Source organism: Coptis chinensis, chromosome 8, assembly GCF_015680905.1.
Source record: "Coptis chinensis isolate HL-2020 chromosome 8, ASM1568090v1, whole genome shotgun sequence".
In the NCBI taxonomy this organism is placed as follows: Eukaryota; Viridiplantae; Streptophyta; class Magnoliopsida; order Ranunculales; family Ranunculaceae; genus Coptis; species Coptis chinensis.
The window spans coordinates 24,124,797-24,143,793 of record NC_141463.1 but is presented as its reverse complement, the minus strand read 5'-3'; the positions used below and the strand labels follow the sequence as shown (position 1 = coordinate 24,143,793).

The following is an 18,997-nucleotide window of genomic DNA, read 5'->3' as shown; positions in this document are numbered from 1 at the left end:
ATGTTTAAGGCGTTGGCCATTTACTTGAAATTCGCTGTCATCATTTACGTTTTTCAAAGAAATAGCCCCATAAGGGGTGACACCAGAGACGGTGAAAGGACCAGACCATTGAGTCTTTTATTTTCCTGGAAAAATGTGTAATCTTGATTTATACAACAAAACTTTTTGACCCACTTTGAATTCTTTTCTCAATATGTGCTTGTCATGCACTCTTTTCATGTTGGCTTTATAGGATTTCGAGAGATCATAGGCATCACTCCGAATTTCCTCAAGCTCATTTAACTGCAATTTTCTCTTCGCGCCTGCCGCGTTAGTATTATAATTGAGGCTTTTGATGGCCCATAGAGCACGGTGCTCAAGTTCAACCGACAGATGACAAGGTTTTCCAAAAATGATGCGATAAGGAGACATCCCTATAGGTGTCTTAAAAGCTGTTCTGTATGCCCACAAGGCATCAGATAATCGTAGAGACCAGTCTTTTCTAGATGGATTGATAGTTTTTTCCAAAATGGATTTGATCTCTCTATTAGAGACTTCTACTTGACCACTGGTTTGAGGATGATACGGAGTGGCCACTTTGTGCGTGACTCCATATTTCTTTACTAATGATTCAAAAATTTTTTATTGCGAAATGTTTTCCCCATCACTAATTATAGCTTTTGGAACACCAAATCGAGAGAAAATATTTTCTTTTACTTAACAAAACGCATCGTTTTATGATCGTTAGCCACGACATGCCAATGCCTCAATCCATTTTGATACATAGTCAACTGCTACTAGAATGTATAGGAAGCCATGTGAATTTGGAAATGGACCCATGAAGTCGATGCCCCATACATCAAAGATTTCCACAATTAAAATGGGGTTTAAGGGCATCATATTTCGTTGAGTAATGCGTCCTAGCTGCTGGCAGCGATTGCATGCTTTGCAATGCTCATGTGCATCTCTAAACAGAGTTGGCCAATAGAATCCACATTGTAGGACCTTGGCCGCAGTTTTCTTACCACTAAAATGACCACCACAAGATTGTTCATGATAGAAGGATAACACATCATTGTGTTCCCAATCAGGGATGCAACGGCGGATTAGTTGGTCTGAACAATACTTGAAGAGGTAGGGATCATCCCAGAAATAAAATTTCACAGTGGAGAAGAACTTTTTCCGGTCATTACGAGACCAAGATGAAGGGACTTCTTCAGTAACTAAGTAATTTACTATGTCAGCGTACCAAGGGGACGAAAAAATAGAGTACAAGTGTTCATCTGGAAAGGAGTCACAGATAGGTTCGGTATTAGTATCAACATCACTGACAAGTCGTGATAAATGGTCTGCAACCACATTTTCGCAACCTTTTTTATCTCTAATTTCTAGAGTAAACTCTTGCAAAAGGAGAATCCATCGGATCAACCTTTGTTTTGCATCTTTTTTCGCTAATAGATAACGAAGTGCCGCATGGTCAGTGTAGACAATAGTTGGAGAACCCACTATGTAAGGACGAAACTTATCCAAAAGCATATACAACGGTGAGAAACTCTTTCTCAGTGGTGGTATAGTTACGTTGAGCTTCATTAAGGGTTTTACTCGCATAGTAAATGACAACGGCTTATCTTCGGCGTTGCCCTAGATACGACTCAATAGCATAGTAAATTTCGCGTCACACATTAATTCAAAAGGTTTAGACCAATCAGGTGGTTGAATTATGGGAGTGGTAGTTAATGCGGTTTTTAAAATTTCAAAGGCTTGTTTGCAATTGAAACTGAAATAAAAAATGGAATCTTTAAGCAGGAGATTGTTTAAAGGTCGAGCAACCTTTGAGAAATCTTGAATAAATCTCCTATAGAAACCTGCGTGTCCTAAAAATGCGCGAATGTCTCGAACTGATTTTGGTATAGGAAGTGAAGCAATTTTTTCTATCTTAGCTTTGTCGACTTCGATTCCGTCCTTTGAAACGATATGTCCTAAAACTATTCCTTTTGTAACCATGAAATGACATTTTTCCCAATTAAGAACAAGGTTTTTCTCTTCACAACGTGTAAAGACTTTTTCAAGATTTGATAGACAACTATCGAAAGAATCTCCATATATGGAGAAGTCGTCCATGAACACTTCCATAAAACGTTCAACCATATCACTAAAAATGTGAAGCATGCAGCGTTAGAAAGTACCAGGTGCATTGCAAAGGCCGAAAGACATTCATTTATATGCAAATGTACCAAATGGACAGGTGAACGTGGTCTTTTCTTGATCAACAGGGTCTATGACTATCTGAAAATAACCTGAATAACCATCAAGAAAACAGTAATATGCATGATCGGCTAAGCGTTCGGGCATCTGATCGATGAATGGAAGTGGAAAGTGATCCTTACGAGTGACGGCATTAAGTTTGCGATAGTCAATGCATATTCGCCATTTCACTGGGATACGAGCGGAAATGCATTCATCTTTATCATTTCGCACAACTGTAATGCCAGATTTCTTGGGAACAACGTGTATTGGACTCACCCAAACATTATCAGAGATAGGGTAAATAATACCCGCATCGAGTAATTTTAAAACTTCATCTCGTACCACATCTTTCATGGTAGGGCTTAGGCGACGCTGCGGTTCACGCGATGTCTTAGCATTTTCTTCAAGGTGTATGCGATGGGTGCACACAGTAGGTTCAATGCCTTTAATGTCATCAAGGGACCATCCAATAGCAGAACGATGTTGTTGAATGACATTAATTAAATGAGCTTCCTGATCGTCAGTTAATTGTGAAGAAATGATAACTGGGTGACGACCATTTGGATCAAGCTGTACGTATTTTAACTCCGAAGGAAGAGATTTTAAATCAGGGGTGGGCGGAGTGGGTATTAAAGATTCTTGAGGAAAGTCATCTTCCATGCAGTAAACAGATTGATGTTCATCTAAGTTACTGGACATCACAGTCGTAGGGTCAAATAGTAGTATTGACTCTAATAACTCATTTACTTCTTGTGTATAATCATCGTCCTTAAACTTGAATTCGCTAAAGGAAAAAAATTGGTACACTTCATCTTCTGGAAATGAGTTTGTTAAATACTCTTGCGGAATGCTGTCAACCATGTTCACCTCACCATCAATGTCAGGCTCTGAAATTTGTTTCATCAACTTGAACACATTCACCTCGACCGATAGATTTCCGAAGGACATGGTCATTGAACCATCCCTACAGTTAATAAGAGCATTAGCAGTTGCTAGGAACGGACGTCCTAAGATGATAGGAATGGAATCACATGCAACTTCTGTATCCAAAATAACAAAGTCTACAGGGTAGAAAAAGTCTTGGACTTTTACGAGGACGTTTTCCACAATTCCTTTTGGATACTTTATGGAACGATCGGCTAACTGTAGAGTCATGGTGGTAGGTTTGAGCTCATGAAGACCTAGTTGTTTAAATAAGTAATACGGAAGTAAGTTCACACTAGCTCCTAGGTCTAGTAGCGCAGTAGCCGTATATTTGTCACCTAAGGTGCATGGAACCGTTGGTCTACCAGGGTCTTTGTATTTGACTATACCATTGTGTTCTGTGATGGATGGAAACTGTTCGGTGAGGAACGCTTGTTGAGGAACATTAGTTCTCCTTTTTGTGGTGCACATATCCTTTAGAAATTTTGCATGTTTTGGTAATAGTTTTAAGGCATCGAGAAAAGGTAAGTTGATCGTCAAATTTTTAAAAGTCTCTCGAATTTCAGCAAAATTCTCATCAGGTTTATTCTTTGTCAAGCGTGCAGGAAACGGTGCCTTAGGGCGGAATTTGGAAAAGGGGTCTTCTTGCTTATTTCCTAAATTCTGAGATGTTGACTTTGTTTGATCTGGTGAATCGTCCATAGGTTCATTATTAGAAATAGGTTCATTGGAACATTCGGATTCCTTTGGTTGATCATCTGGCATACGTATTTGATTGTCTACCGTTTTTCCAGATCGTAGAGTAGTGATTGCATGCACCTCACCTTGATTGGAAGTGCTTGTACCAGGTACATTAGTAAGTTCAAAGGCTGTGTTTGCTGGTTTAGGGTTTGGAACTGCTTGTCCAGGAAACACGCCTTTCTGACTCTTTTCTTGCGCCAATTGTTGAAGTGATTGTTGGATAGACGTTAAAATTTGAGACTGTTGGTTCATGTAAGCTAAGAAAGTCTCGTTTGTCCTATCCGGAACAGGTTGCGCAGGTTGTGTAAGAAAAGTTGTTGATTATAATTGGGATCTAGATTAGCTGGAACAAGGCTGCGGTTGGTTTGATAATTAGCATTGGAATTATTTTGAAATTGACCTTGTTGGTATTGTTGATTATTTCCTTGGCAGTATGGAATAAAATTGTTGGTAGATCGAACAGGTGGATTAGCGAAACCTGGAGGAGCCCCCATTTGTTGGTTATTTTGGCGTCAAGCAAAATTCGGATGTTGTCTCCACGGTGCATTGGGAATGTTGAATGCACATGCCTCCTCCGATGGTTGAGTAGGGGAAACATATAACAAGGGACAATATGCATCCGGATGGTCCGGACTAAGACAAAGGACACATGGGGGCGGTGTCAACGTTCATGACTGGTTTTGGTAGTTGATCGTTTACTTGAACTGCAAGGGCATCTACTTTTTTAGTTAGGGATTCTATCAAATTTTTTATTTCGGGATCGGGTTTTACCTCAAAAATAGATGTGGCCTTTGTAACATTGTCCTTTGATGACCTAGGCGATTTCGGTGTTACCCGGTGTGTACCTTTTTTAGCTTGTTTTTCAAGAAAAGTATAAGCTTCAGTAGCTCCTTTGTCCATGAAGCAACCGCCGTTCATTATATCAAGAGTTTCTTTTTGAACGAACAAGGACAGCTTTGTCCAGTTGGTGATGAGGACATACTAACAGAAGATCAGTAAAATGATTCCATGCTTCTGTAAAGGATTCATGAGGATTTTGACGAAAGAATTGAATTTTTTGAATCATTTCAGTTGTTTTTTTCTGAGTGTAAAACTGAAGCATGAAAGCTTGAACTAGTTTATTCCATGTGTCTATGGACTGTGGCTGTTGTCCTGCTAGCCAAATTGACGTTTTTTCCACTAAAGTGAATGGAAACAGTTGATGCAAGAGTTGTTCCTTAGAGACTGCTGGATGGTGAAATGTTGTTGCCACTTGTTAAAGCCTACGAAGATGATTGTAAGGTTTTTCATGCTCCAAACCATGATATATAGGTAACAAACTTAAAATGTTTGGTGGGATACGAAAATCACCGACAATGTCCTCAAGTTTGATGCAGGAAGAAGGTCCTTCCTGTAATGCAGTATAGAAGTTCGAGAGGGGCTTCTCTGCTGGTGGAGGATCGTCGGCCATAATGACAGAAGTTGATGGCGACGAAGGATTGTGATGAAGGTAATTAACAGAAGAAGAACAATTTTTAGGTGAGAACTTACGCAATTGCTTATCATTATTTTTTCGACGATAGGTATGTTCAATTTCTTTAGTGGAACCAGACCTTAATCTCATGCAAGCATAAAATTAGATCTAACTTACAGAAGGAATTTAGTAGGACTCGAATTTTATTATTATCTTAAACATTAGAGTTGAACAACATTGGCCTAAACTGCTGCTAACATAGCAGTGAAGCTAGGAATACATGAGCATAAACCAACGGCCAGGTCACAAGAGAGATATGAGGGAGGCTTTCCGTGCGAGCACGGTTCTAATTAAGTAACCTCAATCTTTCAAGTTTCCTAGACACCGTTGGAATATGATTAAGATTTATGGAATTAAAATTTATGGAAAGGCGGTATTAATTTTAACTTAATTTTTTTTAATTAATTAATTAATTAATTAATTTTTTTTTTAAAGATTTATGCAAGGGTTAAAATACAAACATGCAAATACAATCTACTCATACAATACTAGGTGCAGTAGCATGTGAAGATACCCTACTCATACGTATAACTATACGAATAGGCAAGCTTGTGTCATCAATAAATACTTCCATACGTACAGGCAAATATACATCAGTAATACGTATATGTACGCTAATTTGTAAATCGATATTACGTAAACGTATATCAATAGTAACAGGCAAATTTGAATCACTCATACGTATCTAAATACATTAGCATGCGAATATAGTATACATATGCAGATAAATCACGACAAAACTAAACATGCAAAGTATTATACATAAACTAAAAATCGACTCTTGTATTGCATAATAATTCGATTTCGACAATACTCATTGAGATGCGAGAGTGTCATATAGAAGCGACTTTACCCGTAGGGTTTAGAAACAACTTACCCAACTCAGATTTTAACCCTCGTTGGAATGTTCTCCTCTTTCTTGACAAAATCGACTTATTAGACAATACCGTTAATGCGATATCGTGAGAGAAATACTAAACATGCAATAATAGACACTTATACATATAAATATAGATACCCATGCAAAACAGTACCATTGGTATGTACATATACATTAATATGCAATTCATACCCACTTAATCGCATATAAATATTTATGGGCGTATTAATATGATTCATGCATATTTCTAGCCTAAGACGTAAATAATAATCCATAAACTAATTTATAATAACTAAATACATGACATTCATGCAATAAAAAAAAACAGTAAAACGTTGGAACCTGTAGCTTCTCGCTAGTCCGTCAAAGAGTGAAACAGATGTTTCAATCGTCCACGTGATTAATCCCAATAGATATTCGAAATTTCAGGTACAGGTCCAGAGATTTAGGCCTGGATATGGATCAAGGTAGATCAGGGGATGTTGGAGGTAAATTATTAGCACCAACAGAACAAATGCACCCGCGGACGCGAGTCCAGACACGCTCACACGGATGATTATCCCATAGTAAGCTCAAATTTTCAGAGCAACCTTATATGTGGATGTAGTTTACGTTCCCAGTCTTAACTTTTTGTACCTAGAAGTAGAGCAAAAATCCGTGAGCGAACAGGTTGTTTACGAGTGAAAATTTAAAAAAAAAACGTAAAAAAAAACGAAAGGGAAGAAAGGAAGAGAGTGGGGGTTCCCCCTTGATGCAACTTCCAATCTGTAGAACAAGTCCTATGCCTTTAGAACAGCAGTGGCACAATTTTAATATTAGTTTTTTTTTACTACGTTAGAGATTTGACTCTCTAATTTGATGCAAAAGCGAACTCAAAGTTCCTTACTTACGATCTTCGCGTTCGTAAAGTTGAAGTAAGGATCGAACCAACCTAAAGGTTAGGACAACTACAACTTGGTTGTTACTCTTAGGGAACTAGTGAGTAAGTTTATATTAATACTAGGTTTCTTTCCTACACAAACATTAAAGAAAAACATTAAGATTCGAAATATGCAACTAAGACAAAATACAATTTACTAAAGAAAAGGTGGAGAGCTAATCCTACTCATGTGAAAATAACATTTAGTTGTTGATTTGAAAAGGTTCATTTGATTCTTCCTAGACTCATAGATAAGCCCTAATGGAAGAAAACTTGATCCCTAACATATATGGCTCATTTCTAAACTCATACATGTTAGCAATTGGAATCAAGCAATGACTTATCTCTAAGCTCATTCCTTGATTCCTAACTAGACACTACACCAACTATCATTTTGGGATAGGATGTAGGTCTAGTTGTTCTTCCTAACAACCTACCAAACCAACAACAATTATTTTCCCTCACATGAGTTGGATTAACTCCCCAAAAGGGAAGTTAGCTCATGATCCTTGGGATAAAGGATTACAAACTAGAAGAACAAAAGAGAGAGAGAGAAAGAGGAAGAAGAAAAACTAACTAAACTCACTTGCTTTTTATTTATTTTCTAGAAGAAAACCAAGGTTTCCTCCATTAAAACTATTACAAGATTTTTTTTTTCTAAAACTAAAAACTAAATAATAAGAATGACTAAGGAACTAAAATAATACAAGGCCCGCTCCTTGTTTTGTTTTCTTCTTTATTTGAGAGACATCTCATTTCCTCCCATGTGAAACATCAAACCACATTTACTTCAGTTTTATCCACCACATTAAAACAAAGTGACACCTTGCCTTTTTTTCACTATTAACACCTAATCTAATTAATTACATGCAAGGTGTCAACTTTGCACCAATAATTTGTCATTTTTGTCTTGACATGCTCCATGATTGATGACTCATCCAATCTTGTGGGCCCGTATTATGGGTCCTATGTGCAGTCTAGTGGCGGTCCGGTCTTTGGGCAATTTTACAACTTCCCGCCTATGCGTAGACTTCATCGCCCTAATTGTCTGAGCAGCTCACTTGTCGCATTCGGAGTCCTGGTTCAAGAGGTAGGAGCTTCGGAAGTTTGATACTTCTGTGCGGATTTGGAAGAATTCATATACATGTCGTTCCTCGTGCTTTATTGCAGGTTTAAACCATATTTCCATGTTTACTGCGAATACCTGCAAAAGTATGAAAACATATTTATTTCATGATTATTAAACACATAGTTAACCAAATTTATATGTCTCAACGGGGTTTCATAATACACTTTTGGGTGCTTATCAATCACTTACGGAAAAAGTGACGTTAAATTTTATGTACAATATCATATTTGTAAAAGTGATGTTAAAAAGTGTTGTCATATCATAAAATTGTTGTAGTGCTGGTCCTCTTTTAGATAGTGTGTGATCTTTGTTCCTCTTTCAATGTTCTCACCAGAATCTCACGTGCAACCAAGTAAGAGAAAATCATCCCACCAAAACAAACATGGAAAATAGGATCAGGTGAACCGGTCATAATATATTTCTTATGATAATTATCCATCCCTTAATTTGTTAATTATTTCTTTCACTTTATCAATTGATAATTTCGGTTTCAGATACGATGGTAATTCCCTCACTTTCAGTCCTTTGATTTCACTGTAGAACTTTCTCATAGCCATTTTTTTTAGAGAGAAATTCGAAACTTTAATTATATATATATGTTTTTTACAACTGGTGTTTTCAGTGGTCACCTCATTTTTTTATCATGTGATGTGCTGAAATATTGGTTAGATGGTTATTAATGTTTCAATATATGTATTATGCCAACGATATATTTGATGTAAAACATGTGAGAGGGGAAAGTTGAAGGGTAATGTCGCCATTTTGAAAATATTAGCGGATTGACCATGGTCATCTCGGTCAACTAACAGTCAAGAAAAAAGTAATACTATTTCCTAATTTTTTTTTAAAAGTGGTACTATTTTCTAATATCGGTCTAAAAAGTGAAACCAAAGTCTTAAAAACCCTTAATATAATAGACACGTATGTACTTAGGTGAATTTTTGTTAGCTGCTTAAAATGATGCAGTACTAAAAGCCTATAATCTAATTGAGGACATATATTTGGTTGATTGGGTTACACAGCTTGGACACTTAACCATATATCCATGACACATGAGTACGACTTTCCCCATTAGATTTTGGCAAGCTTTGTTGAAACTGATGTCGTGAAGTCTTCTTAGCTGGAAAACTTGCTTTGATAACTACTTAAAAATAGGCTTGTAATGACGGCTAAAAAGTGTCATGAAACAAGTTTAATGACATTTTTTTATTAAAGAAACAACCGTCATTACAGAGCCTATCATAAAAGTTAACAAAAACCGTCATAAAGCCAATGATAGTTTTAGTAAAACTGTCAAAAATTTCACTTTTTAATGTTAAAAAATAGGGTAAAAGCGTCATAAGACAGACAATATTTATGACGGCTAATTATTCGATAGCTTTGAGCCGTGGCAAACGTTCTGGGTCATCCGTGGCTAAATCCCTATTTTCTTGTAGTGATCCATGGCACATGAGTACGAATTTCCCCATCAGATTTTGGTAAGCTTTGTTGAAACTAATGTCGTGAAGTCTTCTTAGCTGGAAAACTTGCTTTGATAACTACTTAAAAATAGGCTTGTAATGACGGCTAAAAAGTGTCATGAAACAAATTTAATGACATTTTTTTATTAAAGAAACAACCGTCATTACAGAGCCCGTCATAAAAGTTAACAAAAACTGTCATAAAAAGCCAATGACAGTTTTAGTAAAACTGTCAAAAAATTCACTTTTTAATGTTAAAAAATAGGGTAAAAGCGTCAGAAGACAGACAATATTTATGACAGTTTCAATGAAATTGTCAACTTCCAATGACAAAAAGTGTCAAGATATAAACTTGCTTAATGACATTTAAACAACAAACGTCATAAAAAATTTGTGATTTTTCAAAAATAAAATTGTAATTACCATTGTTAATTACCTGTGTTATATATCATTTAACATGTACACATAATGCATTCCAATATTTCAAACCACAACATGACAGGTATAAAACCTTGAACTTTCCATTAACTTATAAAGAGAATATAACAGTAATGAACAAGTATACAACACTGCAAAAACTACAAAATGACCCATAACTGACATTGCAATAATACACTTCCCCATTCCATTCAACATAACCAACAAAATATTGAGGGCATAGGCAAAGAGTTGTGGGAGTAATCCACGTCAAAATATCTGACTTGGATCAAATATAGCTGACCATACGCCCAATGATTCCAAGACCGTGCCTGAGTACCAATAGAGGGAGGAGAGTACGACTGCTCCCAACTGCACAATGATAGCTTTTTGGCAAATGGTAGCAAGAGTGTCGTACTTCTTTGTTCCAAAGGCTTCACCACTAAGAGTTTGTACAACCACTACTAAAAAAAGAACCTATTATGACGACTTTTTTTTTTCTATCTTGACGGTATGGTTGAAGCCCGTCAAGATATGTATTCTAGGAATATTTTAATGACGGTTGTTGTCACGTTGTGTCGTGTATGGCGCAGGCATCAAGAAAATACGGTGATTTAATGACGGTTTTCCTAAAACAATCAAGATAGAAATATAATAAACCATCAGGAAAAAATCAGTAATGGGCCACAAAACAGTGAACCGTCAATATTTTCTAAATTGTGGCGCCAGTTTTGTAGTTTGGGTCTTTGGGACCCTTAAATCGGTTGTTTTGACTTTCGAGTCAAGCGTCAAGAGAGGTTTAGGGCTTTTAGTTAATAAATCACAAGAAAAGAAAAAAAAAATAGAGAAAAAAAATATTTAGGCTAAAACCAAAGTTCTAACGCACTGAAAAGTGCAAGCAATCCCTACCCCAACCACCCCCCACCCAAATACACACACTTTCCAACCCCCGTCTCCACCTCCCATTCTTCTCAAACCAATTTCTTTGCACTGAAAAAATTGCACCTGTTGTTGTTGATGATGATGATGATAAAGAGGAAGGTGAGATTCTAGAAGAAGAAGAAGATAAGAAAGTGGAATCTGCTGCTGAATCTGGTGAATTAAGCCCGGAGAAGGAGTTAACGATAACGAACAATTGAATCCGGTATATTTCGTCCCCGTTTTATCGGGTGAATTGTTAGGAGAATTCGTTTTAAGTCATGGTTAGATTAAAAGGATGAAACTTGTTTTTATTTGTTTGTTGGATTAGTTATAATCGAAAAACAGTTATTATTTTTGTTGAAAATCTTGTTTCGAAGAAATGTGGGATTGCGTTGATGATGTTTGTCCATCTCTTACAACAATTTTTTTTATTCTCTGTAGAAGTAGGTTGGAGTCATTTGTAACTATGGGCCGAAGGTGCTGTTTTATGGGCATTAGGTGTTTGATTAATTGCTTTCATGGGGATTTTAGTAAGTAATCTGTTTGGTTTGCCATATATTGGGCTTCCAACTATTGTAAGGACAAACCAAATTAGCTCATTGGCCTTTAACTTGTTTGGCTAAACTGATTGCAAACACTTGGAAATATTTTAATGATTTAGTTGTAGTGTGGAATGATGCAGAGATGGTATAACTTTGTTGGAGTTTCTTGCATTCAACTGTCTTGCTAGCATATTACTGATATTAGTGAAGTTAACAAGTAGTTATGTTGTGGTCCGTCCTTATTGTTTATTGGGATCACTAATTTCTAGACTTTTGACACCTTTTACAGGTCACATGATGCACATATGTTCTATTTCTCCCTTGCGCCATAAGAAGCTAGGCAAGACTTTGAAAACTCGATGCATGCAAGTTACAATTCTCCTTTGCAAGAATTGAATAAGTTAATGTCACCTCTATCTCATTCTCTTGTCATCCAATAGAGTCCATTCATAGTACCTTGTTTGCTGGTCATTATATATTGTTGGTCTTACATAAGAAAAGGAGGTTGCTGGTAAGTATAGATTGTATTAGTTTAAGAAGTTCTTGTAATCAATAAGGCTTCTAATTGCTTAAGGCCGGTATGTATTTCTCTCTAATTCTCTAACCCTATTGCACTTGCATTTACAATTAATCTGTTCATTATAATAGTTTATACTTTATACTTTATACAATGTGGACTGTAAACTGGTTTCTGTTTTCCTGCTTTTGTAAATCAAATGAAATCCGGGGGTCATAATGGTAGTAGGCAAACTCGGATTGGATCTAAAAAGCAAGCAAAAGAAGCAATAAAAGAGGTACAATACTACTAATCATGTCTTGGTATAAAAGAGTGCAAGTGTGTATGCTTAAATAAAAATTTTTCTCGGCGTGTCATAGCTTGTACTTATGTTTTTTCACGAGAAGCATTTTATGCTCTCAACTTTTTTATTGTGTGCATGTATTATGTACTTAGCTAACGGATCAATTATTAGAAGTTGGATAGTGTACTTTTTTCAGAAAGAAAATTCAGGAACAATACCAAGGACAGGTTTGCCATTCTCTTCTCCTATTCATTTTTTTCTCAATTAAATTGCATGGAACTGTGATTTTGGTATACTTTTCAAGTTTTCCTGAAAATCATATCCCTTTGTCTCAAGTAGATTAGAAAATTGGTCACTCCTATATCATACATTGGAATTTTTTAACTATAAAATTATTGTTTTGCCTCTTTGTAGATCTTGAATATTGGACACCCCCATACTATTGAAAATGTTGGTTTTGGTTTTCTAGTCCATCTGTAGTAAGCTAGCTTTGAAGAATTGTGCACTAAATTTTTTGAAAAGCAAGAGGAAAAAGAAGGCTTAAAAAAGGATAAAGGTTTGTTTCTTCTTGGCAGTGATTTTTTGTTGCGACTTATCTGCCATTAGAACTAATTTGGACCATTTGGCTCATGTACTAGTTGGTCCACCTGTGATGTGTGCATGCTCCTTTCTTTTTATGCACCATGTGAAGGAGAGAGAATCTTAACATCCCATGAGGCCACCCTGCCAATATCCATGGCATAGATATATAGGTAAATCTCTAAGTGTTCTTGTTAGTAGATCTTTCTTTTTAAGGGATTGTTTAATTTGTGTGCTTTGTGTGTCGATCATTTAGGTCATGATGAACACGTGAGTTGATTTTTATTTTTAACATTTGTATGATATATATATACATGCCTACAACTTTTATATATTTTTTATAAGTACTTGGGGTTGTATATGAAATCTTATGTATATGCTTGTTTTAGCAAAGAACTTCACATGACATAAAAGACGCTTTGAATATTTTAGTAGCTCGTTTAAATTGTATAATTTGTGTCAATAGGGATAAACTCGTAACTCCTCGGTAAAATGGAGAGATTGTACTACAAATATCACTTTAAATCTATTAGGTTCAGTGTCTCTGTTTTTTAGATAAATGACAACACTAGAATGTTTGGGAAGGAGAAGGTACATTGGTATGCTTAGGGACGGGGCTATCTGAAAAAAACTATGTAGCAGTACAAGAAAATATGCACTCTGATATGGTTAAAACTTCAAATTATCTGTGCTCACCTTTGCTACTTTTTTTGATGTAGTATGGTGATTATTATATCTAACTACGAATTCTTCCTCTATGGGGTTTTCTGTTCAAGCATCATTTTGTTAGTATTTTTTTAGTTTAATTATCAAACAAACTAAAATATTATTCTTCACTTCTCAGGTTATAATTCAAAGCATTCGATGGACATGGAAACAGTTGGTATACACCAGACACCAGCTTGGTAGTTCGCTTAAGTTGATTGTTTGAGATGGATCGGTTCATCGGTTGACTAGAATTTTCTGTTAGAGATAGGTTATGTAAATTAGATTATGAGATTGACTTGTTTTGGTTAATCAAGTGTTATTTGTCAATTAATTAATGTGTATTAGATCATTGAAAATCATGTAATTGAAAATATTTATGGAAAAGAGTTTCTTCTTAAGATGTTATGGTGTGGTTTGAGTTTTAGGGAAGGAGCATAAAGGTGGAATATTGTCGAGTAGTATGGGAATTGCAATATTTTATTATTTTTTTTTTGAAAAATTAGAAACGTGTTATTACGTTTGTAATATAAATGTCATGAAGTGTTATGACGTTTGTCATACAAATGTCATTAAGCAAATTATATCTTGACGCTTTCTGTCATTAAATCTTGACAGATTTACGAGAAACTATCATAAACAGTGTCCCTTTATGACCTTTTTGAACTAAATTTAGACATAAAAAAGGGATTTTTCTTGACACTTCTACTGAAACTGTCATGGATTTTATGACGGTTTTGGTAGACTTTTTATGACACCCCCAGTAATGACGGCTAACTTTTCAATCAGAAAGTGTCATTATATGTATTTCATTACAGCTTTTAGCTGTCATTAAATGTCCTTTTTTTAGTAGTGAACGATAGCCATGCCAGACTGGTGGAAATCAATAAAAACATAGAAAACAAATTAAGGAAAAAATAATGATAAAGACATCAACAGTATATAACTAAGGTTCACATATTATAACATGTTTTCTTAGAATAATTTAAATACCATAATGATAAGTCCGAGGTTTTGAATTTCAAGAATGGCCATGGATGCACCAGCAAACTGCATAGTTCCAAGATGATGCCAAACAAACATCTGGGTGACTATGCTAAGCATTGAGTTGAAAATGGCAACTACATTATAAATTCCACAAACACTCCATAGTTGTCTCAACTCCCAACCAACAAGTAAAGCCCACCATTCACCAGGTATATTGTCCTCACCAAGAAACTCTTCAATGGAATCAAAATACAGGTTGTAAGGGAGTAATATTCTCATTAAGGAATATTAAGCATAAGTAGAGATCATAACGAACTCATGTCATCGACCTCCAAGATCGAGTCCTGATCAGCTCGCTTCATGTAGGTGGTACACTCCAGCTCGCTCAAGAATACCTCAAGACGAATGAACGACCTAAGGGAGAACGCTTTGAATAAAGACACCATCCCTAATCCAGATGTAATCATCATCAGAGCCTTACCTGTACTTCCAATCACCGTGAAATATGAACTACTGCACCCACTCCCAATCATCACACAATTCCTACCAAAACTAACCTAACACACACTCATAATCTCCACCCTACATATGTACAAGAGAGTACACGTGTCTCGAAGATTAACACTCTCTTGTGCCTATAAATACCACCGACATGAACTACGTGAGACCTGATTCTTCTCTCCCCCCATAATCAAGAGAAGATGCGTAGGCAGCTCGCTTCTTAGCGAACTCAGTCTTTCCCAAATCCAAACCCTTTCCTCTTCCTCATTTGTATGTAAAGGAAAAACACGCCTTTACACAGGTCTTCGAGCCTTTAGTTTTGAGAGGCAGCCTCATCAGAATGGTGGTGCAATAACGATTTTGTGAAGTTTACGACACTCTCACCCATTGGTATGTAGTGATTGTTTTTCAGGTAATTACGAGAGAAGTTCTCAAATGAACAAAACAAGAACTCAAAGATATTCCAATTTCAACTAGCTAGCTAGCAAGAAAACATGCAAAGTTAGAAAGAATATATAGGAACTTGTTATGTTTTAGTCCTATAATGTAAGATATGAGTGAGAATTACTTACGAGTTTACACCTATATATATATACACCACCTTTGAGTGCTGTTCATATGCTAGCTGAGAATTAAAATCAACTTTTTCTTTCATTAGAAATTTTTCCACAAAATTGCCATGTGTCAAAGCTGCCTGGCTGCTGCTATGCAGAATTAAAGAATAGTTAACATGTATAGAAGTCCATATCTACGCATTTACTACCATCTATTTCAAGCTACCATCCTAGAAGGCTGGAACTGTGGAGTGTAAGACCTACGAGATCTCAAGACCTACATACAAACAGAATGAGACCTTTGGTGAATATCAAATAATTGTCCATAGTAATATCATACATTAATTGCTATTACAATAATTTTATTTCAACATAATTCATTTTGTTCAATCCTAGCCCGCACCTTCTAATTCAAGGATGAAGGCACACATTGAAACAAGAATTTTACAATATATGAAGACTCATGTTGAATTGTTGATATATGTTTTTTTTATGGAGGAAATGTTCAATGAGGGAGAAAAAAAAAAAATATATATATATATATATATATATATATATATATATATATATATATATATATATATATATATATATATACTTCAAGAGTTTTCATTTGTAAAAGTACAAAATTTGATATTATTATTAGGGTTAACCAATATTACGTAGAATGCTTATAGAAAACCCCATCTGAGCGTTTGATCAAACATCTTGTGAGCAAAATAAAAGCTTTTGTAGAAATCCAAATACACACCCATCTGTATTGTAAAGTTGATTATATATACAACAGATCTAAGAGTTTTAAATTTCGATTCTTAACTTCATATGTGAACTTAGAAGTGCCTTAGAATGGAACCGATTAGAAAAGTAGCTCCATTTATTATACCGTACCAATTAGAAACAAATTGATCATATCATGCATATGGTTAAAGGATCGAACTTAATTAACTACCAGAAAACATGAGACTTATTATCTTCTAGTTTTTCAGGCGGTAGTTCCCGAGCCTTTCTTCTGAAACATTTCATTGGCTAACAAAACTAGTCAGGGTTTTGAAAATGAAGATGAAGGAAATGGGAAAATAGAAAGAAGACGATCACGACCGAGGAGATAAACATCGAGAATTTTTTGTGATGAAACCCTAGGTTGGAAGAGGAGAATGAAAGTGTATTTAGACGTTCGAGTTTTCTATTACATAGTTGCTTGATGGCTTAACCAGGTGCGCCAAAAAATTGTGAAAGGTTGTTAATGATTTTATTATACTGTTAACTTGACTCTTTTATAAACCGTCATAAACTCATCATATTTTCTTGACGCATGTATACACGACATAATGTTGTAACAGCCGTCATAAAATCATCATATTTTCCTGACGCATGTATCATACACGACATAAAGTTGCAACAACCGACATAAAAATATCAGTAAGACACCTATCTTGACGGTTTTCAACAAAGCCGTCAAGATAGATAAAAACCAAGCGTCATAATATGTCCTTTTTTTTTTAGTAGCGTCCAATATGAGTTATTAAGTTGTTTGATCTGTTTAGAATCTAATGAGCTGCAACAATTGGTTAATAGGAGAAATCTTGCATGGAATATGATATTGAGGGCTGATCGAGGATCCTACTTAAGGATAACATGGCCTACAGACGCTTTACGTACTATGAGATGAAAGAGCTACTTATGACTTGATCAGAGTTTAGGCGAGATATATCATGATGTTACTCAAGTTGGTAAACAAGCACAACCCTGCTGATGACGACCACATTTAAACCAGGATTGAAGAGAGAGAGAAGTTGGAGGGGAAGTCAAAGAACACAAGGTTTTGTGGAGAGAATTTTTGGAAAAGTTGATTTTCTTTTTATTTCAAAACTAATTTTGATTTGTTAAAATTTTTAAAAGAATGGAAAAAATAAAATAATGATAGTTGTTTGCTGGACATGTGGCCGGAACTGGTAGATTCTACCAGTTGGCGAACAAACTCGGACTCCTATATATATTATGCATGGGCGTAGGCATACCCTCAAGAACCAAAACAATTCGATTGTTAAAAATGTCTCAGATAACCTTCGAATATCCCCCATTTATCCGAATTTATGACGATGGTCGTAAAGAAAGACTCAAAGATGATGTATTCGTTGCACCATCAGTTGATCCATCAACTGGTGTTTCCTCTAAAGATGTTAAGATCAAACCAGGAGATGTTAAACTCCCACCAGAAAGTGTGTTATCAGCAAGATTATATCTACCCAAAGGAGCAAACTCGCAGTATAAACTACCCCTTCTCATTTACTTCCATGGTGGTGGTTTTAGTATAGATTCTACTTTCTGTGCAACTTACCACAATTTTCTAAATTTGCTAGTTGAAAAGGCTAATGTTGTTGCGATTTCAGTTAACTATAGAAGAGCACCAGAGTATTCTTTACCTATTGCTTTTCAAGATTCATGGACCTGACTTAAATGGGTATTTTCAAATCCTAAAGAAGAATGGTTGAATAACTATGCTGACTTCAATCGAGTTTTCATGGGGGGTGATAGTGCAGGGGCCACTATCACGCATAATATGGCGGTTCAAGCTGCACATTCTGAATTAAATGGGAAGTTTAATGGTATTCTAGTAGTCCATCCTTATTTCCTTGGTGTTAAACCACTTGACTCCAAAGGGGACATGGATTTATTAGGAAAGTTATGGACTGTTGTTTATCCTACAACAAGAGGGCTCGATGACCCATTAATAAATCCAGTTAAAGATCCAAATTTTAAGAAGTTGGCATGCAAAAAATTTTTGGTGTGTGTTGCTGAGAAAGATGTTTTAGTGTATAGGGGAAAGTTTTATTATGAGCACTTGGGAAAATGTGGGTGGAATGGAGTAGCGGAACTTGCGGAAGCGAAAGGGGAGAACCATGTGTTCTTTCTCTTTAATCCTACTTGTGAGAATGCTGTATAATTTTTTAAACTTGTGGTTGCTTTCATAAATGCATCGAATAAGCTTTTTAGTATTCAATCTCCTCTTCTATATATGGTGATTTCCAAGTGAAAAGTTGTACTTGGTTGCCTAGCTAACAATAAATAAATAATTTGTTCTGTTTCAGTTGTTTTTATACCGTTGTATTTAATGTTAATGTAAACATGTCTATGTGATTTTCATACTTGTTTATGTGGTCAAGTTAATTACAATGTTTTACTCTACATGGCGACATGC

At 35.8% G+C, this 18,997-nt stretch overlaps 1 long non-coding RNA gene and 1 pseudogene across 1 annotated transcript; both read left to right on the top strand.

Annotated features, from left to right (window-relative positions):
• Window positions 1–12,645: 12,645 nt before the first annotated feature.
• On the top strand, window positions 12,646–14,159 carry LOC147480687 (uncharacterized). Its single transcript, XR_015203561.1, has 3 exons — window positions 12,646–13,028; window positions 13,111–13,224; window positions 13,896–14,159. It is a non-coding gene; the product is annotated as an uncharacterized LOC147480687 (long non-coding RNA).
• A 3,689-nt stretch (window positions 14,160–17,848) lies between these two features.
• LOC147480686 (putative carboxylesterase 12 pseudogene) lies at window positions 17,849–18,742 on the top strand (annotated as a pseudogene).
• Window positions 18,743–18,997: the final 255 nt, after the last annotated feature.